The following is a 23,248-nucleotide window of genomic DNA, read 5'->3' as shown; positions in this document are numbered from 1 at the left end:
GCTGCTCTGTCACAGAATCACAGAATCCCAAGGGTTGGAAGGGACCTCAAAAGATCATCTAGTCCAACCCCTCTGCAAGAGCAGGGTAACCTAGAATACATCACACAGGAACTTGTCCAGGCGAGCCTTGAATATCTCCAATGTAGGAGACTCCACAACCCCCCTGGGCAACCCGGTCCAGTGCTCTGTCACTCTGGAAGTATCAATGTGTGGGTGGCTGTGAACATAGGCACAACAAGAATTTACTGATGCAAAGTCGAATTAAGTAGTCAATAATTCCGGCTGAAGCTGCACAGCAGAAGTCGTGTCACTCCTATGTGAAGGCGGTTCGCATTCAGTGTTTCACTGGTTGAGCGGGTGTGATGGGGATTTATTTGCTTGTCGGTTTCTTCCTACTAAAATCTGCTAATATGGCTCAGCTTGCTGATCTTTTAGCACAACAGACACAACTTCGGAAAAGTCACTCTTCTTGGAGCCTGAATGACCAAATTTCAGGAGCTGGAAAGAGCCAACCAGCCTATCTGCTTGGCTCACTGCAGACAGTCTCTAATGAGCTCTCCATTTGTTGTGCGCATCCCTGTAATGCTCCTTACAGCCTGCTACTAAAGTACTTCTAATGGCAATTTCTGTTTCTTCACTGCTTTCAAAGGAGCTGATTCTTCAGCGCATTACACTCATTTCTACCCATTCACCTTTAATAGTATCTACTTCAATAGACTTAAACCAAAATAGAATATTGCTTGAAATGTTCAGGATGTTGTTGTTGTTGTCTGTTGAATTTAAATCATCACCAGTGCAGAAGACACAAACAGCAGAGGGCAAATGGAAAAGTTTATTGCAAAACCAGAGGGATGGCAAAGTAGTATCTCTTTTTTTTCCCTCTAGAAGAATGAATGTCTTTGTTTCAACCTTAGGTCCAGCATTTTCTACCAGATCACTGTCTGCAAATCTTGGTTCTGCACTGATCATCACAGCCATATGAAATTATTTAACAGGCATTTTGTTGCCAAGGTCACATGAAATTAGGTAACAAAAACTTGGAAGTTAATATTCCAGCTCGTTCATCTCTCATTGAAACACTCCTTTGGGTTAAAAGAATCTGCTGAGTTGTAAGAATGAGCAGGATTGGGCATTTTCCCAATAATAAGATTGCAATAACAGGGAGGAATTCTTGGCTATGTTGTGTGATAACTGAACAATGCAGCCATGAATTTTATATGTTTATATTCTTAGATACTTCATGAGGACTAAGATCTGTGGCTAGTTATAAACTAACCAGTGCAGGAAAATCACATAAGTGGTCTGCAGCCGTCACTAAGACCTTTTTAAGTACCCCCAACAAGAGCGAAGGGAAATGTAAATCTTTTTGTGGGGGAAGGTGGAAAGGAAACTTTTGGGGGATAAAGGATAATTTTATGAGCCTGTTTCATTTAAAGCTTTGTAATGGCTCTTCTCTTCAATCTGCTTCCACTCAGTGCACACTTTGGGTCTGTTACAAAGAAGAGATGGAACTCTTCATCAGGGACTGTAGCGATTGGACAAGGGGCAATGGGTTAAAACTTAAACAGGAGAAGTTTAGATTGGATATAAGGAGGAAATCCTTTCCTGTTAGGGTGGTGAGGCACTGGAATGGGTTGCCCAGGGAAGCTGTGAATGCTCCATCCCTGGTGGTGTTCAAGGCTAGGTTGAACAGAGCCTTGGGTGACATGGTTTAGCGTGAGGTGTCCCTGCCCATGGCAGGGGGGTTGGAACTAGATAATCTTAAGGTCCTTTCCAACCCTAACTATTCTATGATTCTGTGTTCTATGATTCTATGAACAATCTTTCCCCTGGAAGATTCACTCTTTTCATGAGGTAAAAGGGTCAAAACACAAAAACAGTTTGAGTGTTTTGCTACTGAACATCTGAAAGCTAAATCTGCTTTGGAGTTCCCTCACTCCTGAGTTATCAACTGTAGTCTCCTCATTGCTGCCTTTCTGTATTCATGGATCTCAAATTCATGTTGTAGACTGTCCCAACCTCAATCAGAAGGGACAGTGACTCCTTTCTCAGAGTCTCCTATGGTTTGATGGTTAGGCTGTCTCCTGTAAAGCAAGAGCAGTGGTCTCAGGCTCATTCTAGAAGGTCCACAAGCCAATCCTCCTACTTGAGCATGTACCATAGCCTCCAGGTTATTGTGTAGCTCTCCTCTTCCCACTATCTTTAAATGCAGATGGCTGTAGCTGCAGGTCTCAGTGCGCTCTTCTTGTCTTGTGAGCACACCCAGTGAATCGAGCAATTTACGGCTGCAGTTTCCTTTCGTGTGAACCCCAAACAAGCCTAGGCAGCAGAATGGCTTCTGAATGCTGAGCTCAGCAAAGGTAATGGTTCTACTGAGCAGAAGTAGCAATTGTATGTGTGCATCCAGCCACAGGTGGACATTATGGATTAAATGCAGCTTTCCTGAATCACTTGGGCTGAAAATAATGGGTTTAATTGCATTTTAGGAGTCTTATTCATTGCAAAGGAGGTTTGTCACCAAATGTGTGAACAGTTGTAATCATTCACCTTGATTAGATATTAAGACACAAAACTATTTACAGGACTTCTGAGACTCAGAGTTCATCGAGGTGAGAAAGAATGTCTTGTATTTTGGTCAACAAGGGACAAGGCCTTTCAAGACAGAATCAAACCTGTTCTTGCCTTAAAGGCAATTGCTCTTTGACTGCTCTGACTGCTCTGCATCCTTCAAAGGAGACCACACTGTGTCAGTAAAATGACTGAAAAAATAGATATTTTTTTTTTACCAGACAGTGTAAAGTTGGACTCTCCAAAGTGTTTTAAACAAATTTGAGACACCACAAAACTTTAGCTCAGGACGAATTGTTCTTTGTGCTGCTTCCACTAAGGAAAAACGCACAAAGAATTTCCTTTGCTGAACACAAAAATTCTTCTCACTTTTGCTGCAGGAGATTTGGGTTCAGTTCAAAGGCTTTACTTTTTAAGCCATAAGAATTTCTTGCTAGACACTGTGTATGTGAGCCTGCGTATACCTTTATGATGTTAAAATAAATATATTGCAATTTTAATCTTTAAAAATTCCCCACAATCGCATTCTTTAATTCCTTTAACTCCGTTCCCAAACCAGACCAACCAGAAGTCTTTCTTGACCTGGTAAGAACCTGAATAAGCAACTCCTTTGCCTAATTTCATTAAATCTGGGAAAAGAAAGGTTTGGATTTTTCTTTGCTTTTCCCCCAATAGTAATTAAAGAGACATTTGGTGACTCAGTGCTTATTTACATTCCCTAAGCTCAAATAGAAAAAATATTGCAGCAACAAACCTTTGAGTCTTAGTTCTATAATACAACCATTTTAACACTGGGAGGGAAAAGGGAAAAAACTTAATGCTTCTAACTGAAGAAGAGCCTTGGGGCACATGAGGGTCAGTCAATATCCATTGACTCCATTGTGATAAACAATGTAGACAAGAGGGGACTTGTAACATATCTCCTGGTTGCCCTCTTCTAAGCAAAGCTTTAGCTACAAAACTTAGTGTGGAAAGGGAAAGGGTGAACATCTGCATGAGAACCTGACTCTTCACAGCTGGCAAATTCAGGTAACTCTCTTTAAAATCATGAGGGAGTTTGAGAATTGGGCTAACAGAAATCAGACACCATTTCCTCTGATTAGGAGATTATCGTATTGGAGAAAACTCCAGCATCAAGGAAGTCTGTGGCTGCCCTCCTGCAGTTTTCTTATTCTAAAATACAAATGCTTAAAGAAGTGGCTGCTGCAAATACCCTCATACCACTCCCGCAGTGAATAATCTTCCCAAGCAGTGCTGCAAGTCCATAGGAGCATGGCACACTGCCACTGTCTGGATGGATGGCATAGCCATCAAAGTCTTCCAGGCATGTGCGCCCACCACCTGCGTGTCCTCAGCCAGATGGGCTACTCTGCATGGAAGCAGGGAATGGCGAGCCAAATTGATGCCTCTGTGGTGCTGCCAGTGATGCCCATTGGGCTGGATCTCCATCGCTTTCTCCAAAGCCAGAACATGCTCAGCTGGGAGAGGAATACAGAGCTGGGAGCAGCTGCCTTGCTGTGTTTGTAGAAGGCAGCAGCTCCTGCTGAAGCTGGAATTACACCCTCCTTTTTTTCCTCTCTACTCAGACCACTGATCTTCAGCCATGAATCAACAAAAAGGACACGCGACCGAGAAGCAGAGAGTGTACGTAACTCATCAACACTGAATTCCAGAAATTCCCTCGGCTCAAATCCTCACTTCAGTGGTAATGACAAGAAACTAGGACAGCCAAAGCCAGAGCCTAAGGACCACGAAATGGAGCTGATCAGATCTGCAGTGTCTGTTGTTCCCTGTTGTTCCCCTCAGGCAACTATTAAATATCATTATATTGAAATTCCCAGGGACAGAGCCTGGTCTAAAGTTTTTCCAAATATCCAGGTATCTTGCAGGTGGAACATAATAATGTAGTGGTGTTCATTCTCACAGAACCTACTGAACACTACCTTCCTGAGTACACTCAACTCTACTCAACTTTATTGGTTGCATTGGAGAAAAGCTGCACCTTTTTAATGTACTATAAAGGAGTGTTTCTATATTTTTGCATGTGCTGTAATTGGCAATGATAAACAGCTTACGTGTCTCAGCAGCGTCTTTTTTCTTCCTTACATTGTGGATAAAATGCCATGGAAATTCCATACTCTGATCTGTATTCTCCCTTCTACCCACATAGTTTCTCAGAGCTGTCAGATTTCATTCGCAAGCCTCCCTTCTTCTGTCATCAGAAAAGTATGTCAATATTCCACACCACCTGATGCATCCTCTTGCCACGTTATCTAAACATCAGAGAAAACATGTAAAGTCCTAACCAAAGTGTGAACGAATGTAACTGTTGGGCCTGGAAACAACACAGTTTGCAAACATGTTGTCTTCATTGTGTCTTACATGAATAGCCTCAATGTGAAAAGCTGGGTGTGCGCAGTCATCTCATGCACCAGCTATTCCTCTAAAATAGAAATATTGAAGGAGCTTTGGAAATTTGTTGTTTCCCCTGAGTGTAGCAAAGAGAACAAATATAAGTAAGTCCAAATCCAAGATCCCACTTAGGGTTTTCCAGTAAGGAATGTATCATGGAGAACCCTGGACTGAGAACTTGCATCTGAGCTGATATCTGCACTGATTTAAAACAAACCAAAGAAAAGATAAAGAAAAAAAAAGAAAAAGAAAAAAAAAATCAACAAAAAAAAAGCGCCACCAAACCTCTTGGAGTGGAGAGGAATGCATCGTTTGTATTTATTTGTCTCTGGTTCTATGGCATGCGGCTCTAAATTGATTCACAGTTAAGTCTTCAACTGGAAAGCCTGAAGGTCTATTGAGTTTCTTTACTGGAAACCCCTGTCATTAGTCAAAATTTTGCCCAGAAAAGGAGAAGGCTGTTAAGATTCCAGGGTGAATTCCGTTGTTTAATGAATTTCAATCCCCACCAGTGATTGGTGAAGTTTAACCTTGGGATACCTTATTCCATACTTGTAGATAATGAGCGCCTGAAGAGAAACATTTGGTGTGGTGCAGTCTTAATATCTTTAATACCAAAAGCACTGTGGTGCAATATACCTGTGGCAAATGTAGAAAACCAGAAAAAAAAGGGCCTCAATTACCCATCCACTTCTTAGTAGAAAACCAAAAACTAAGGGCCTCAATTACCCATCCACTTCTTAGTTGTGGCCATTGGCAAGAACCTGCAATGGCTGCAGTGATACTGCCAGCCATTCTTGGAAGAAACACCACCACAGAGGGCAATTAATACTGCTTGTTTATTTTCTGGCAGCCTGCAATGCATACTGGACCACTGAGGGAGAGCCAGAGGCTGCTTTAGTCTTCAAGAATTAGCAGGAACATGCTGTGGCAGAATTGTAGAGATCAGACTGAATCCACATTAGCTTTATTGCACTCACAAAACAATGAGACCACATGGACACTAGCATTTTCCGGTACAGTCATAAATGCCACTCAGATTCTGGCATTGAACAATTGATTTTATTTAATTTTAATTGTTTCATTTCATTTCAATTTTATGTTTTGTTACTTCCCTCCCTGAGTTACTTCCCCTCTCCTCAAGCCTGCCCCGAGAATTCCCCGTGACTGAAGAACACATTTCCTTCCATCTCCTGTCTCTGAATGGCAGAAACAGCCTCAAAAGACCAAGAAACAGACGGATGGACTGTTCTTGGTGTTTCTCCCAGGAATGAAGGTTTTGTTGCCAGTGGCTTTAGTTTCATTGGAAGAGACAACTGCTATGCTACAGCCAAGTGGGAAGATTAAATAATCTGGGGACAGTGAGTTCACCCAGGAGAGAAGGGGTGGAAAAGACAGTGTCTTGGCACAATGAGTTGCTTTTGTGTTGGGAGAGCGAGTGCCTGGACTAAGCTGTGATGGGAGGTACAGCTTAACCCAGAAATTACTAAAACAAATGGTCCTTGAAACATGATTTGGAGCAGAGCCTACGCACGTCTGCAACACACACAAGATAAATCCTAGAAATGGTTGGCAGGGATGTCTGACTGCAACAAAAGGCTTGACCTTTACTTTAAAGTGCTCAGAATGGATAAAAAGGACCACTAGGAAAATTGACTGGGTGCTAAGAATGACAGAGGTTACCTGTCTGCTGGGAAATTTAGTACGTGATACCGCCTGTGGGATGGGCAGAGGGTGTGCCTTGCTTTGATAAAAGCACCATGGCATATTTAAGAGCCTCAATCACCCTTGAATTTGTTTCCTGATTCAACAGAAGGGACTGGTGTATCCAGGGGAAAGATTGTTGTTCCAGATGTGCATCTGGGTTTCCTTCAGCCTCTCAAGGCCTCCCCTGAACAAAGGGTCTATTAGAAGATGCTCCCCCTATTACAAAGCTGCTCAGACGATTTAAACACATTAATTCTATAGAGGTAAGAGCCCAGCTCATAGGTGTAATCCCCTGCGATTCCTCAGCGGGTTGACATGAATGCTTCCCTTGCTTTCTTGTAGAGAATAGACCCCAAACTCAGCTCTGCACTTTAAGCTCCTTGAACATTTGATCTTTGCTACTCTCCCCATATCTAATAAAACATTTCAAACCCATTCTGCACCTCCTTGCAGCTTCTTAGTCCTGATCAGCAAGTACCACCAGGGAGATAGGAAAAGAAGCTCTACTGGGACAGATTTTTCCTCTCTGTTTCCTGAAAAAGGCCTCTGGCCAGTTTAGGAGAAAGTGATTTTCTGTGTGTCAGCCTTCTTCCTGGTGCTGCTGGCAAAAACAGGGACAGGTTTAAATAGCTCCTGGGTGGATCTCCTTTTGAAACCAACATCCCTAACTCAAGCTCTTTTGCAGACTGTGTACCCTCCTGACGTGCCCCTAATACGCAGCACATCTTTGCCACCAAGTACAAGAATTTACAGGAAGTTGCTGTAATTTGGAAAAGGCACACAGGCGTAGTGGGATAAACCAGCAAAACGTCTATATGAATGACGAATAAAAAGATCTCTCCTGCTAACTCTGCCAAGAGTTCATTAATTTGTTTTCCTGTCTGCTGATGTAAACACCCAATAGCAAATGTCCTCTAACCACACGACTTCACCCATCCATCTCTGCTAACCCGCTCTCGCTGTGTGGTGACAGTGGGTAATAATAGGCCCAAAGTCTTTGGGTGCATTTGGAAAGCTTTCGTAAATGTTGCCTGGTTCTTTCCTGAGGCTTTCGTGCCTACTGCAGCTCTTGTGATTTCAGTGTCAGCTGATGGGGAGCAGAAGCTGACAGAGTTTGTTCAGGACTCTGGCTGAGTCCACAACCTTTGTATCCATACAAAAGACCTTGAGAAGTCAGTGGAGACCTACTGTCTCCAAATAAAATCAACAGTATCTCACAAAGGTTTATCTAACCTCTCCTTACACACCCCTAATGACACTGAAGCCATGGCTTCTTCACACAATCTCTTCCAATATTTATGTCTTCCAAGCAGGAAGTATCTCTCCAGAGTGTTACCTACATCTCTTTTGCTGCCTTTTAACTTGATTTCTTCCTCTTCTGTGCTCAATAGTGGTAAAGAATGGCTAATTTTGCTGTTACTTTTAACATTTCTAGAAGACTTGCCCCTTCTCCGAACCAAGTCATCCCAGTTCTTTCAGTCCTTTCTTTGCATAATGCTTCATTCCTCTCTTTCATGTGTCCATTTGGCTTCTGTTTTGAGTAGATAAAGAGGTACAAAAATCCTCAAAATGACCCTTGAGGGATTCTGAGTAGAAGTCTTGTAATCTCTGTAGTCATCATGTCCTTTACCCATACTAATAAGGCAGGATAAGATATGGGCAGAAAAACAAGCCCAAGGCAGAGATGATATAAAACATGTGTACAGGAGATGGTAAATCTCTGTTTTGTAGCTTTGGAGCTGTTTCAGCTGTGCAGCTATTTTACTAAACAGATTTCCACAGAGAAGGGCAGCAACTCTGAAATACAGGGAAAGACCTGAATCTAGTACAACTGGCATGGGGTCTCCACCGCATGCTCTCTGGCACCTCACCATGCTCAAGAGTGAGGGAAAAGTGGGGCTCAGTGCACTCAAAGATAACTATGAGTAAACTCCATTTCCCATTCTTTGTTCCTTCTAACTCAGAGCTTATGTCTGTGCACAGTGGTGGATAGCTCTACAGCATCTTCCTGCCGGCCCCTCCAGGGGCTCTGTGACCTCTACAGCAATAGACACACAACTTTATTGCCCTGTGACAATAGTGACTGAAACTATGTTTAAACATCATTTACTCTCTTGATCAGCTCAGGTTTTGGTAGCAGCAGTCACACCCGGCTGCATGTAATGCTGGTAGTTGGAGAGTGCGTAATAGCACCCGTAAGCCACTTCCCTAAAGCTTCCAACTACAGAGCTTGTGTGTTATTTGCTGGGATTGCACGGTCTTCTGAAGCCTGTAGCATTAGGTTTAGCCACTGGTATAAATATAGATATTTGGCAATGTATATTTCTGGTTAAGACTCCGAAGATGCATGATGTAAAGAATGAAATGACTTCGAAGCTCAAATATATAAAATAGACCATGCTGTATTTAGCATAGCTGCGGAGAGGAAGAAAGAACATTTACCAGCCGACTGGGCGAATCCAAGTGCCAGGGTAGTTTTTGACAAACATTATTTAACTTGGATCATTGCTTATATGCATTTTCAGTGTAGTATGATAAATGAAAACTGGTCATATTTCAGTGTAACCCTCTATTAGGGAACTAATTTCAACCCAGAGTACATGGGTAACAAGATAGTCTTGTTACCAAGCTGTGTGTCTGAAAGAGTCACAAGCCTCTTACACCATCATATGGATCAGAGACAATGCAGATCAGTGGTTTCCCCTTGTATCTGTGGATTTTCTACAGGTGCATCTCTTTCTGTTTGCCACCATCAGATCTCTTCATGGAATAGAAATTTGAGGTCTGTCATCTTGCCAAAGTGGGCCTTACCTGTAACTTTGCCAGACTCCTATTCCACTTGAGTCTTTTGAGAGGGATTAAAGAGGTAGTCTTGCTTAGCCAGCCTGAATCTTCTTGTTTAGACAAGTACCAAGCAGACTCTGTTTTGGTCTATATAGTCATAAGCTTTTCTTGTCCCGTTTGTTTTGTTTTTTTACTGATGCAATTGATTGGGAAGGGACACAAGGATATGTTCAATGATCTTTTGAGAATGGTTTTGTGTGAGAGTTGCTTCTTGAAGGCCAGAAAACTGTTACAGAGAAATGGAGGAAAAAAACATTTATAGCATTTTTATTCTACCTCTATTCTGACATTTTATAATTGCTCTGCATAAGAAACAATGCTGGCACCAGAGAGAGACAGAGATGGGTAACTGGGGAAGCAAGCACTCTCACTTTCCTAGGACACTCATGAGTAGTAAGATCAGAGGGGTATGTCTGTCTGACCATCACAGAAGTGATTGATAGAAGGTTTTCCTCCCTAAGACCAACTGGAAACCAGAATTGCTCTGCTGCCATTCACTCCATTACAGCATTATAATCTGCCCCCAAATAAAGTACTTTGCAATGTGTTGAATTCGGTATCCAAGATGTTTTTTAGCTTTAGTATGGCCAGACTGAAACTTTCAAGTCCCATTTTGAGAAAATGGGTAGGTAAGTCATACCATTCTCAATGTGTTAAGGGCAAATTTCCCCTTTCAGTGCAACAGCTTCAGGAGTTTACCACCCCCCATGGGAACAGAAGCTTATTTTACATTGTTTTCATGCCTACGCCCATAACTTTAAAGAAATACCCTTGTGGAGATGAAGCTATCTTCTTTTTTTAGAAGGCCTTCATTAAGAAAATACTTATTTGAGTAAAACCTGTAGGGAAGATCCACCTGTAAATTTAAGATATGCTTTATCAATGAGACTATAAAATGGTGACTGAAAGACACACAGGTATTTTCCAGTGAGACGTGAGGGGGGAATACTAAGATGTTTAGGATAAGAGAGATTTAACCATCACAAACTGCCAAAGGAAGAGAGAAATTATCTTTCTTGACATATTCATATGAGTGTTTTTCTGGAGTATTATGCTATAGTCAAACATGACTTATCGGCAGTAATTAGGTGAAATTCAATACCTGTGTTATGTAGGAGACAAGGCTACATGCCCTAATGGTCTATTCTGGCCTATGAGTTGTTCAGATATAGCTAGTTATTTTATGCCTTTTTTTTTCCCCTCAATTCAACGTAGTTTAGCAGTTAGGCAAGATAGAATTTGGTTATTCCTAGTAAGAAAGTGATAGATAAATGTGGGTAATGTTTACTTGAAGATTTCAATGGTCTACTCATCTTGATGTGGTTTCTTTCATGGTTTTGCACATGAAGGACTCCGCAGAATGTGGGACATGACTGAGCTAATGGTCTGAGGTTATACGGTATGGTATCCAGTTCTTACTGAAAAATAGAAGGCTTCTTTGAATAGGCTGCAGGAATCCTTTTCCAGGGAGATGACCGCATAGGGTCTTCTCCTTTGATGTCGTGTTTTCCATTGTGAAATTTCAACTGGTCATAAAGACAATAAAGGTCCAATTATTGGCTGAACAAAGAGTGTGCATGGAGGGCACAGGAGGCCAAGGGCAGCTCTGACCTTTTGGTTAGTTCTGTAGCTGCCCTGGGCCCTGCATACACTGGGTATGTTGGATATGTTGGACACATTCTGTGCTGCTCTGCAGCTACCAAGGTCATGTAGGAAGCCCTGATTTGCTTTCAGTCAGTTTGTACCTATTTCTACTCCTTTATGCATGCACAGGATATTACTCATTTGGAGGGGAAAACAGTTCCAGTAACTTGGGTGCACACTGCTGAACTGACTTGCTCTTAAGCTAGAAAAGGTTTTCCTGTGCCTCTTGCTCAGTGGCAGCCAGGGCTTCTCCAGCAGGAAAAGTATGGTGTGTAAAACACTTCACCTGGTGAATGGAAGAGTCTTTGTCCTGGGGACATGAGAGGCTCCATGGTTTCAGGCAGGGGGAATAAAATGAGTACCCAGCTGCATCCCAGGCAGTTTCAACAAAGCTGGATGAAAAACAGTGATCCTAGACTTGGCTCTTGCATCGCCCTTTCTCCTTGCGCTTCATCACCTCCACGTCTGCCATTAATGAGCTGTGTTTTAGAGCTGTTGTATCATTTATCGTGGCAGGAGTGATGGCTGTTCTAAGTTAGGCTTTGAGTGCAATACATAAAATAGAACAGATCAGCAGGTAGCGGCCTAAAAATACTATTTTGTTTTTTTAATAGATTATGAGGACACATTCATCCACAAAACCATGAGAGGGCAGCATTCTCTCTATCATTTAGATTCTCTTTCTGCTGGAAAATTAAGTGACTTTCTTTAACATTCATCTCATAAACCACAGAGAAGTGTTATATATAATTCAGAGCTTGGTTCAATATTCGTTGTAATCAATAGGAATGTTTCCCTTGATTTAAATAGGTGTTGGACTGAAACTTCAGTTGTTCAAAATGACATCAGGAAGAACTCTGCACAGTTTGAATCAGGAGATACTGAAAATAAACAGTCAGGAAATAATTTTGGTGGTGGTTAACCATTGGAACAAAATATCAAGAACTGGTGTATTCCCCACTTTGTGTCTTTGAATGCAGATTAGATGTGTCTTTAGAAAAAGTAGGCAGAAGCTGCTGGGTTCAATACTGAGGCACTGAGAACTGCATGGCATAATAGCTGATGCTGTATGTATACAGACAAGATAAGCCACACATCTTTTTTCTGCGGTCAGTAATTACTTGATGGAACAACAAAGTTTCAGGGAGTGATTTTACAATCAAAATGGGGTGTATTTCCACATGATCAGTTCAGAGCATTTGCATCTTCTGTATTACACAGGTAGTCAGGTTTGCTAGGCAAAACAATCTCTGGCTCTGGAGTCCGTTCTTCTGGCCAGTATGATCATTCTAGCCAATACAATAGATTCATTGAAGGTCCCTTCCAACTGAAACTATTCTATGTTTGAGAGCAAAATTTTAGAGCTGTCATAATCCTTTGAGCAATGTGCAACACATCATTGTCACAAGAAATGATTGGGGGGTTTAGAAGAATTAACTGTGCTTTTTCTGCAAAATTGAAATAGCTTAAGATGGAGAGAGAGGTTTTGAAAAGGGGAAGCAGAATTGTCTACCTCCATATAATCACTTCAGAATTAACTTAGGTCACAGGAACTACAGGTTTTTAGACAGATGAGTTTTTAGACATCTCATAATGTCAGTCCAATGCGGAGTGGCAAGTGCTAATTAGGATTCTTGCTTGCAGTTTCAGCAGAGAGGGGTATTTAATAAACATGGAAACCATGCTATTCTTTCTATATTGCTTGACACGATGACCCAACTCCGACCTCTGCAGGCTTGTGGTGATCTTGTATTTTCTTATGTGTTTACTTCATCTCCTGCTGGTGACGGAAATTCCTGTATTTCTCTTATTCACTGTATTTCAGTCATTTCAACACCCCTAAAATGATGCACAAAGTTTTCAGTGTGAATACCCTTAGGAGGTACCATAAACTGTGGTTTTGCAGAAAAGTCACTGGGACAAATGCAATGGTGGCAAAGGTACGTCATTCAGAAACAATGACATGCCCCAGGCAACCATCCAGTGTGTGAGAAAGCGAAGGACCTCTAGAAGGGCTGGCAGTAAAAGAAACAAAAAATGTTATTTGATCTAAATCTACTTGCATTTTCTTTCATTGATACGAACTACTTAAAAAGGTTTCCCTTTGTTTCAGGGGGAAAGAAGTTGTCTGTCTGTGATTTTTAATTAGAGCCATCGTAAAGAAAAATGTTAATTTCTGAGTTATGTTTTGAAGACTACTAAAGGGTGTTAGCATTTGTTAGCTTGAAATATTTTCACATTGTTTCAATAACAAAGAAGAATGTGAGGTATTATTTAATTTCCCGTAACTTGCAGTATAAAAATGAATTCAATAACAACCAAGCTTTGCCAAGACGGCTGTATATTTTTTCTGAGAAGTAATGTGGCTGTTTCAGACTAGCCCACATTTTACATAGCATTTGAATTAGTACTTTTTCCATGGATTTTAAAAGCCTTTTTCTCTGTTGTTCGACTGAATACTGACGTTTCAGTTCAGGGAGGTATTTCATAGTGTGAGTAATTGAGTGTATTCAAAGCAGTAGGCTACCAACACACTTAGAGTTGGATGTGCTTAGATATCTCAGGAAGGAGTACTTGGCATACATTGAAACTAGCTGGTGTGTGTGAGACCTGCTCATGATTTGAGTCTTACCTTGTCACAGACGGAGGATGGAGTCACATACTTCACCCTCAAGAGATGATCAACAATATATTTTATTGATATAAAACAGCAAGTTAGCAAAGTTTAGTGCCAAATGCAACTATGGTTTAACAAGATTCAGTGGGGGGTTGGAACTAGATGATCCTTAAGGTCCCTTCCAGCACAAACCATTCTGATTCTATGACTCTATGATTGACTTATAGTCACATTTGCATACCAGCCATATTTCAGTTGGTGCATACTCAACTACCACTCAGCTGTTGAGCAAGACTAGGTACAGTGTTGTTACCAGTCTCCCCAGAGTCCAACTGCAGCCAGATGCAGCTATTACAACCACCATTAGTGGCTATTGCTTAAGCAGAAAAAGGGCAGGGGAGAAGCACACTGACACACACCTAAGTTTTGATTTGATGTCTAAGATAGAACCTGCCAGTCTTAATTGGCATGTCAGATGCCACTGCCTCACGCTTGACCTTATCTTTGATCTTATTTATTCAGGTAACACACAAGGTCACAGCCCCACCGTGAGTAGTGTCAAACAGGGAAATGTAACATGCAAATAATCCTGGGAGAAGTGTCACAACATGCAAAGAAAATTAATAAGGCAGTAGCAGCAATCAACATCATAGTTTGATGCATCTTCCTTTACACTGAAAGATGGGGTAAGGTTGGGAAGGGAGGAGTGAGATGACAGAAGGCAGCAAGGCTGTTTGAAGATGTGGAGACGGGGATGAGGGATGGAAAAATCCAGCTGTTCACTGTGGTGCGATGGAAATCCACTCCTGAGTGCTCAGAGGTCCTTGGTCTGGGTTCTGCTCCGAATGGACAGATTCACTCTTCCTTACTTGTTGAATCCATCCCTTACCACTGTAGGGTAGGCAGGGAAAAGGGAGATGGGGAGATAACCATCAGTGTCTGGCTTTTCCTGTTGCCAGAGTAGCTGATGAATCTCCTAAGCCAACCATCTCATCTTCATGGCTGGCTTTAGTTTGCTTTCCTCTTTTTTGTGCAGAGATCTTGCAGAAGGCATGAATTTTGACTCATTTTAAGTCAGCTGACATATTCAACAGGGAGCTTATTTTGCTAAATAAGCTACAAAGCAAAACACCAAGAAGCGTATTGCAATGAAATGAAATACAGACTCTAATTGACACAGTAGTTTTCAATAAATCTTTCCATTGTCACAGTCAGCGAATAAAATGCAAAGTCCTGTCAGCACCACTCCTTAGTTACCTACCCAAGGTAATTATATAGCTCTTCTCACTGCAGAATCCAGCTACATCCCAATTTGAGTTATTAATCTGCTAGCAATCCCAGTTTATGGCTTTTTACCCAAGCAGAATATAAAGAAGCAAGTCAAAAACCAATGACAGGCTCCATCTTGCAAGACAGTAAGATCCCATCTCTGCTCGTGGAGCCAAAATAACTTGGAGATCACTGTAAATGTCTTGCTGGGAGTGTGTGGAGGAGGCAGTGCCAGAGCAGAGAACTGAAGTCAGCTCTTTCAAGAGCCCTGCACTGGGCCACCAGTCCTTTTGTGGAGAAACGGCCTTGGGGAAGTAAACATTTGCAAACAGCCCATGCCACCCACATGTGAGGTTTATAAATAGTAAACATGCTGCGTTTAGTTACGGAACTGTGATGCTTTTCATCCCTTTGCAACTTCAAACTGCGTGTGAGCAGGAACAGCAGCCACTTTGTCCTCAAAGTTGCTTGAGTCTACATGGAAAAGAGGCATCCAGGGCTCACTTATGCTGAAACTTTACATCTGTCCTTCTGAGTGGCTACCTAAGAGTGCTTCTACTCTGAACATGTAAAATACTTTTGGGGGAAGATGAGGAAAAATGAACCCCCAATTTATGGGAAATACAAGGCAGAGGGAGCAGAAAAGGGGATGTCACAGATTGCAGTCGCTGCTATTGCAGGCCAAACATCACATGGTCCCTTTCACAGAACTAATGATTTAGTGAAAAAAAAACAAATCTTGTGATACCAGCCTGGCCACAGAATGTGTCCCGTGCACCCCACTGACTTCAGCTGGCATCTCTGGGCTGTACGTCAGACTGCAATTAGGCCTTTGAAGTTAGAAGAAAACAAAAGGCTTTTTGTGGCATTTTGTACAGAACAGGTTTAAATAATTTCAGTACTTAGGCTTACAGAACTGTATTACATTTTGGGGAAAAAAAAGTCAGTTTTTAATTTTCTCAGTTTTCATCTGCTTTGCACAGGTGCCCCATTTCTGCTCTCCTCTTGCACTAAAGGGATAAAATTTGTCCTGGTACATTCATCTGTAAAAAACTATTTAGCTCAAGATTCTGCTATTGTGAAGAAATCACACTGTGTTTAACAAGAAGCGTTCAGGCAGGTCCTGTGAATGAAGTATTACTGTCCTGCAAAACCTGCCCTAAAACCTTTTAGAATTCATTCATGCTGGTCTGTAGGGGTTTTGTGGGGTTTTCCCCCAAACTACTATACAGAAAGGTTCTAATTCTGCATTAAACTCTAACAGCTCAAGAAGTGTATGAAAAGATTATAATTTTCTCTTAAATGCTGAAGGACTTCCCTTCATGAGGATATAAGCAAGCCCTACAGCATCTGGTAGTTATGCTGCAGAAGGATTTTTCAGACTTAGAGAGCTTGCAGGAGGGCGTTTGAGTGCATTAGTATTCACTCCATGTTCTTGCCTGCTGTTCCACATGCACTGTTTTGTGCCTCCATAAACTGCTCTGGATGCAGATCAAAATTATTTAAAAGAATTCACAAGGAAAAAAAAATCCCAGAGCAGCAGTTTCTGTGTATTTCCACATCGTCTTCATTTTCATTGACATTTAGTGTTAGCCTTTTTATAGCAGTATGAAAAAGATGGCAGAAAGTGAGAAGGGAAAGGCTTTCTCTCCTAAGAAAGAGGTTTACATTTTAAGGAGAAGTTCTTGCAACAAATCAGAGCACTGTTAGCTTTCCCTTGTGCAGTCAGCATCAACAATTTAAAGCAGCAGCACTGAATTATTGGACTGAAAGGACACTTAAGATTACTATTATTCTTTCTTGTTGGCAATATCTGCTTTTACACAGGAAGAAGTATGTTCATCCCTTCGGTGTTAATCCTTTTTAATAGGGTGAGCATTCACTTCCTCTCCTATATTTCGCATCTCAAGACTCTTAAGTCCTAAGTCAGTCCAAGAGAAGACCTAGCCAGGGAGCTGTGCTTTCATCTCCTTGAGTTAAAATCATAGCTGCAGGAACACTTAGTGCAGAATTCCATGGAACATCGGGGACCACCTGCAGTTCATGGCTTTATCAAGCAGGTTCTGCTTTGCTTCTGTTGAAAAAAGTATCTAGCTTGGAGGGAGGAGCCTTTAATTTGTTGTTCACTGAGCCGAGCCTGGATCATGGCCCACCACCACTGACACTGGGCTCTGTCCTTAATATTTATCCTAGTAGTGATATTCTTGAGCCCTGATTCAAAAGGAGCATGGTAATACGCAAACTTGCCACACAGGGCAAAGCTCTATTGCTTACTCGGATAACAGGCCAGAATAATGTTGTATCTCTTGACATATGAACGTGTACGGAGATCTCCATGCAAAAAACAGAGCAGAGGCTAGAAAGCTGAGAAGCAAGAAAAGCAAAATCTCCCAAACACTGGGAGCAGACAAGCTTAGAAAAAAAGCTGAGAGGGAAGCTTTGAATTTTCTCAAAAGGTGGATAAAGGTGGATTTGGGAAGAAATGCACCCTGCACGCACACACGCACACACACACGGAGAAGTCAAATGCCCAATGTTTAAAATTCCTGTTGCATGAAACAGAGCAATCCCACAGCGCTGAGTGACAGTATCGTAGATGAAAATCTTTAAATGGACAGCATTCCCTTGTGGACAACATGCACTTGTCTCTGGGCAATTTCTTTAAAAGTCCTAGTCCCTGCTGGGAAAAGCACTGGAATTTGTGCTGTTCTTCCCAGGGTGCCACCCCGCTGTGCATATGCTGATGGAGAATAAATATGCATGAAGTCAACAGTTAGTTTGGCTTCCACCAAAGCTTAATTTAGCTCACTTCTCAGTGCTGAATAAGAGAAATTAATAACAATAATTAATAGTTCTTTAACACAGTGAGTAAAGAGCAGCATCTGATAAATATGCTAGATCTGGGGAAAATTCAGAGCTGGGAGAAAGGGACTGTGTGATGCATTCCACATTGCAGAGGAGGTGCAACATACTTTGTAGGGCACTGATGGACTAAACAAGAGAAAATGTCTGGTCAGAGGGAACAAAGGAATGTGCTGGAGCATCCAAGGAGGATGTAGCTCAGTCCATGCCGGCTGGAATGCATCTCCTGAGGAGGCTGAAATTCTTTCCACCTTCTCCCCCCTCCTTTCTTTGGTTTTCAACCCTCTCTGCCAAGAAAAGGACAAAAGTTTTATTATGCCTGAAGTTTGGCCACAAGAAAAAGTACCTAAAAGGTGCTTCAAAGCATTTAGTACATGAGCGTGTGCTATTTCTGCAGGGACGTGGCAAGCTTTCCGAGTGACTTTTGCCATCATCCACAAATTGCATATTCCTTCTGGGTTACTTCACAAAGGTCCCTCCTTTTTAACTTGGCTTGTACCACTGCCCTTCCTTTGAAGCCAGAAGCTGCAAAGCTGGTATTATGCAAGGAATTCCAAACAAATTCTGATAGCCGTTTTGGGGAGAAAACATTGGGTGTTTACTACTGATTTTGTTACTTTATTGTGACTGTTTCTTTGTATGGTCATAAGTGGGGCTTTTTGTGGGCGGTGCTGCACAAAGTCCAAGGAAGAAAGCACATTTTCTGAAGGAATTTTAAAATGTTTTTAGAAGTACATCAAGTAGATGAGAAAAGTAAATTTGGTGTTTACTATATGTTTATACACATATATTGCATACAGTTGAAAACAATCCTCCTGTATGCTAGCCTGGCCTGCCCCTCAGGCACTCATAGGCAGTGGGTTGCTCCCAGAGATGGTGGAGGGACTAGAAAGTAAATGGTCTTCCAGCTTCAGTCAAGGGTGACCTATGATCAGAGGACAGTACTGATGAAGACATACAGATGGTGGGAAAATGGGTGAGCTGAGGCTTGGTGGCATGGTGAAAGAAACAGAACCCACATGAAAAGAAACATGAAGACAATTAGGAAGGGAAAGGACCCTGTGTCTCTCAAAGGTGTGGACAAGATGCTTTAACTCAAATCAGTGGGAAAAGGAGATGCTGTTGGAAAAATTCAAAGCAGCATGGTGCTGATATGTCAGACACTTTTTATAAATAAGGGGAAAGCATGCCTGAAATTACTCTATTTGTAATGTTATCTACATACCCCATACGTCTGACATGTAGATGGCTTGGGTTTTGAGCTAGAGGATTACTGCTTTTTTTACCCAACATTTTTATTCTGCTTGGTTTCCTTTAAAGACTGCAATCTCTCTTAGTGTTTTTTTTCTGTCCAACCTCAGTAATGTCTACATTTGAGGTTCTGGTCTCTCGTTTTACCTGCGTTTCAGATTCGGTAGCATTCCAAGTTCCTTCTGTACCATAGAGGCTTACGGTCACAAGAAGCAGCCAAGGTCCTGTGCCAAGAAGCAGCCAGCTTCTTCTCATAGATGATAACTGCTCTTAACTACTTTCCTGGTAGGAAGGGGAGAGCCTAGCAATCCACAGGTGGTGAAATCATTTGGATGTAAATTACACACCCTGTCCATCGAGCTGCACAAGCCAATAGCTGGTTCACAGCTGAATGAACTCGATGCCTGAGAGATTTAAATTCAGAGCATGTGGCAAAACCAACTCAGATGTCCATGCAAAACTCATTGAAGGCTGAGCATGGCATCATTGCCGGCCTGACATCCTTGTGTATATGGAAAACCAGAAGGAGGGAAAATTGGTGCTATGCTAATACCACCCAAATATACACAATGAAGTCAGACTGAAAGCAATGAAATTATGGCTGCTCCTCATGAGCTAACAGGACCATTTTCCTTAACCAGTGACCTTCAATTACAGAGTACCAAGTAAATTAGTAGAGACAAAAAAGAAAAACCTGTTAGCCAGAAAATCTTACTGGCTAAAGCTTGTCTTGTTTCAGTTCCAGTTTCCGTAGCTTTCGGTAAAGTATGTGCTGTCTCTTTCGGAGTACTGGTGTTAACTGGAAATGTTGACTCTGGGAACAATGAATTCCTTCTTATCAAATGGTTGGGGTTTGCAGCTGAGTTTTCAGAAGACATTAAAGCTGTTTGAGTGCTCAAAGTGTCTGAATCATTGCAAGAAGCCCCCTGATGCCACAGAGCACTCCTTATGCTCATGCTTGGTTGCCTGTTGGTTGAACTGAGAAGCAGGCTGGTATTTAAATTTACAGTGAAGCAGTTTGGTGGCCCCCACTCTGAGGTACGGGGCTTATTCTCAGTTACAGCCATCTGAAAATTAGGAGAGTTAGGAGTCTGATCCTACTTAGTTCAGGTTGCTTACACATCCTGAACAATTCACATATCCAGATGAGTGATGTGGTATGAATCCACTTTGAAAGGGCACTAAAGAAGATAATGTTATCTGCAAGCTAAGGGTGTCCACACAGAGAACCAGCACTTCTCAAATTCACAAACTGACTTAATTCCCTAACTAGGCAAGCCTGAACATATGGTCACCTCACTTTAATGTTGGAGGAGATGTTTGTATTCCATTGTTTACAGCTGGTAACTCTATGCACATTCTGTGACTCTTAATTTTTTAGTTCCTCCATTGCAATCCTCAAACCCTCGAATCCAAATCAAGTTTTGTTTTGGTAGGACAAGATCCATCTTTCTTTCTCTGGATACACAGTTTGACAAGTGAGGTTTCCCTTTTGGTTCATTAGCACCTTGTATCTGCATCAGATTTATAAAATGAGCCAAGGTCTCAGTCAAAAAAAAGAAAAATGACACAAAAGCATTTACAAGATAAAACAAGCCACACAGTTAAAATAAAGACAACCACTTGGTTATAAGTTTTCTTTTGACAACATTGTTAGCTAAATACCTTTTCCTTCAGCATATGTTGGCATAAAACCTTTTATCCAGGGTTTCGGAGTTATATGAAAGAAAAGAGATGGGGAAATACCTGCAGGGGGTTTTCACCTAGTCTGACAAAATCTGGAACATGCTTTCCTGCTACCCGCACCACTACACTGTGCAGGGTTATTATCAGGGTTATTTAAGCCTCCATTTTCAAAGTTCTCCCAGGCTAGTTCAGGTCATCAGCTCTCACAATTTAAAGAGAGAGATTAATTTCTAAGGGACTGCTGTAACAGCATGGTAGAATGCCAGATTGCTGCCTTCTTGCAGCTACTAATATGTTTGCTTTCAGATGCAATCGATCTTTTTGAGATCCCTCTTCCCCTTAGTTTGACAGAAATCTGTTAATGACGAAGCTCTGAGTGTTCTCTAAATGCAATATGTGGTGAACTTTGAGTTCCGAGCCTGAAGCCACAGTCTTCCCACTGTTTGTTGCTTGGGTTCAATAAACATCACACTGATATATTGAGATGACTCAGCTACGCAGCATTCACCTGCCAGCACCAACTCACTGGTCTGGACTTGTGAGTTTTTCCAGATAGCAGACAGGCTGAAAGAGCAAAGCCATTTATAAACCTGGTGATTATAATGATGCATGGGAACAAAAATAGATTTATAACAATCATAACATCCAGGACAGCAATACAAATACTGAGGATAAAAAACAGGGAAAGATAAACACCTGTCTGGAAAAATGACCACTAACTGAATCAATAAGCTGATGTCCTACCAAAAGCACGTCATTACAGATTGAAAGCAATGTGGTATCAGTAACTTTCAGTCTGCCCAATGAAAGCGGTCCTTTTTCTCCAGCTTTATGCACTGTTACAAGTTGCAGTGAACCACTTCTGTTAACTAGATAGCTGTTTCTGCATCACTTTTAACTACTGAGTTTTAAAAAAAGCTATTCATATTCCTGAAACATGGAATGGGCTTAATGCTTATATTCACCACTTTAGGTTTGTTAATAAAAGAAGAAATCCTGATTTTTTTTATTATTTTATTTTTCTGTTACATCTTGTAAACTCTATTATGGATAATGAATAACCAAAGGAACATAACTTTAACAAAATAACTTCAGGCTGTGTCTGTTTGCTGTTATGGCACATAGTCACAGACGTGGTTCTTTTAAATACTGCTGAGAACAGCTTGGTTGTAGCATGGACAAGTGTTTATTACAGGGTTTACTGCCTTGTCCTGTGATTCCATGCTCTGGAAAGCACATCTTAACTAATTCCCAAAGGCAAAGTGGCAACGCTGTAAAGCACTTGTGAAAACACTCGAACTGCAGTTTAAACCTTGTTAAAGCACAGCTCTGCTCTGAAAAGTGACACTAAAAATGGCAGTGTGGGATCCTGTATTTATTGTCTATTTGTGATTTCCAGATCAAACATGCTAAGTACAACTCTATGGTTCCTTCCTGACATCCGCAGCCAGCTCCACTGACTCCATAGAGATTAGACAGTTGAAACTTCCATGTTCATGTGTCATTAAGAGGATGGTCTCCTTAGCATCTGTCCAAACCTGATGTCTTCACTGAAACAGATACACCTTGGCCTCCTTCCACTGAACTGAATGAGCTCAAGAAGGATCTGCTTTCTTCTCATTAAACTGTATCAGTTTTTTCACTGCTATGGGAGTAAAACATCATTTCAGGCATCTTTTCAAACCTAACTCTGAACACAAATATACACAAAACAGATGCGTTGAAGAGAATGCCACTCTTAACCATAGCCACATTTTCAGCTGAAGAATCTTAATGGCTTTTTAATTTGTTTTCTGGTCTGTTTCATGGTATAAAATGTTTTGATCTCTAGAAAATTCTGGTATGTACAATATTGTCACTTTAACCTGCTTAAACACAGGCTTATGAGCCACATTTTTATTACTTTAGAGAATCAGCTGTTGCATATTTATGGCCAGCACCAGCAATGAGAAGACTCAGCCCAATCCAAGCTCTTCAATTAAAACTGGGGAGCTTGCTATGAGCATGGTGCTTTTCTCTGTGTTGTAACTGAGCAGGAAGCACCCAGCCTCACTGATTTCCCAGGCACCTCTGAGCTGACAGTGGAGTTTGCTGTTCCCAATCAGAAGTGACACATAGCCGTATCCAGCTCTTGGCCTCTGAGGGGTTAAAGCTAGTTTGGTTTAAATAAGTCCTGCTGAGGGACTTGCTGCAGCATTCTGGTTGACATTTAAATTTGGTCCCTATATGGAGAATACCATACTCATGTACAACTACCCTGACATGGGCAATGGTGGTCATTTCAAAACCAGTCCTTCTCCCTACCCCACAACAAAAATGTAGAAATGTAGGGGTAGGTCTTGTTTATTGGCACCTCTGTACCTGTATCTGGGCAGTATGTTCATAAAT

This window comes from Neopsephotus bourkii, unplaced genomic scaffold, assembly GCF_033783945.1.
Source record: "Neopsephotus bourkii isolate Nb327-2 ecotype Australia unplaced genomic scaffold, CSIRO-AGI_Nbou_v1 NB_1630, whole genome shotgun sequence".
Taxonomy (NCBI): Eukaryota; Metazoa; Chordata; class Aves; order Psittaciformes; family Psittacidae; genus Neopsephotus; species Neopsephotus bourkii.
The sequence above is the reverse complement of the archived record's forward strand: the minus strand, read 5'-3'. Positions refer to the sequence as shown.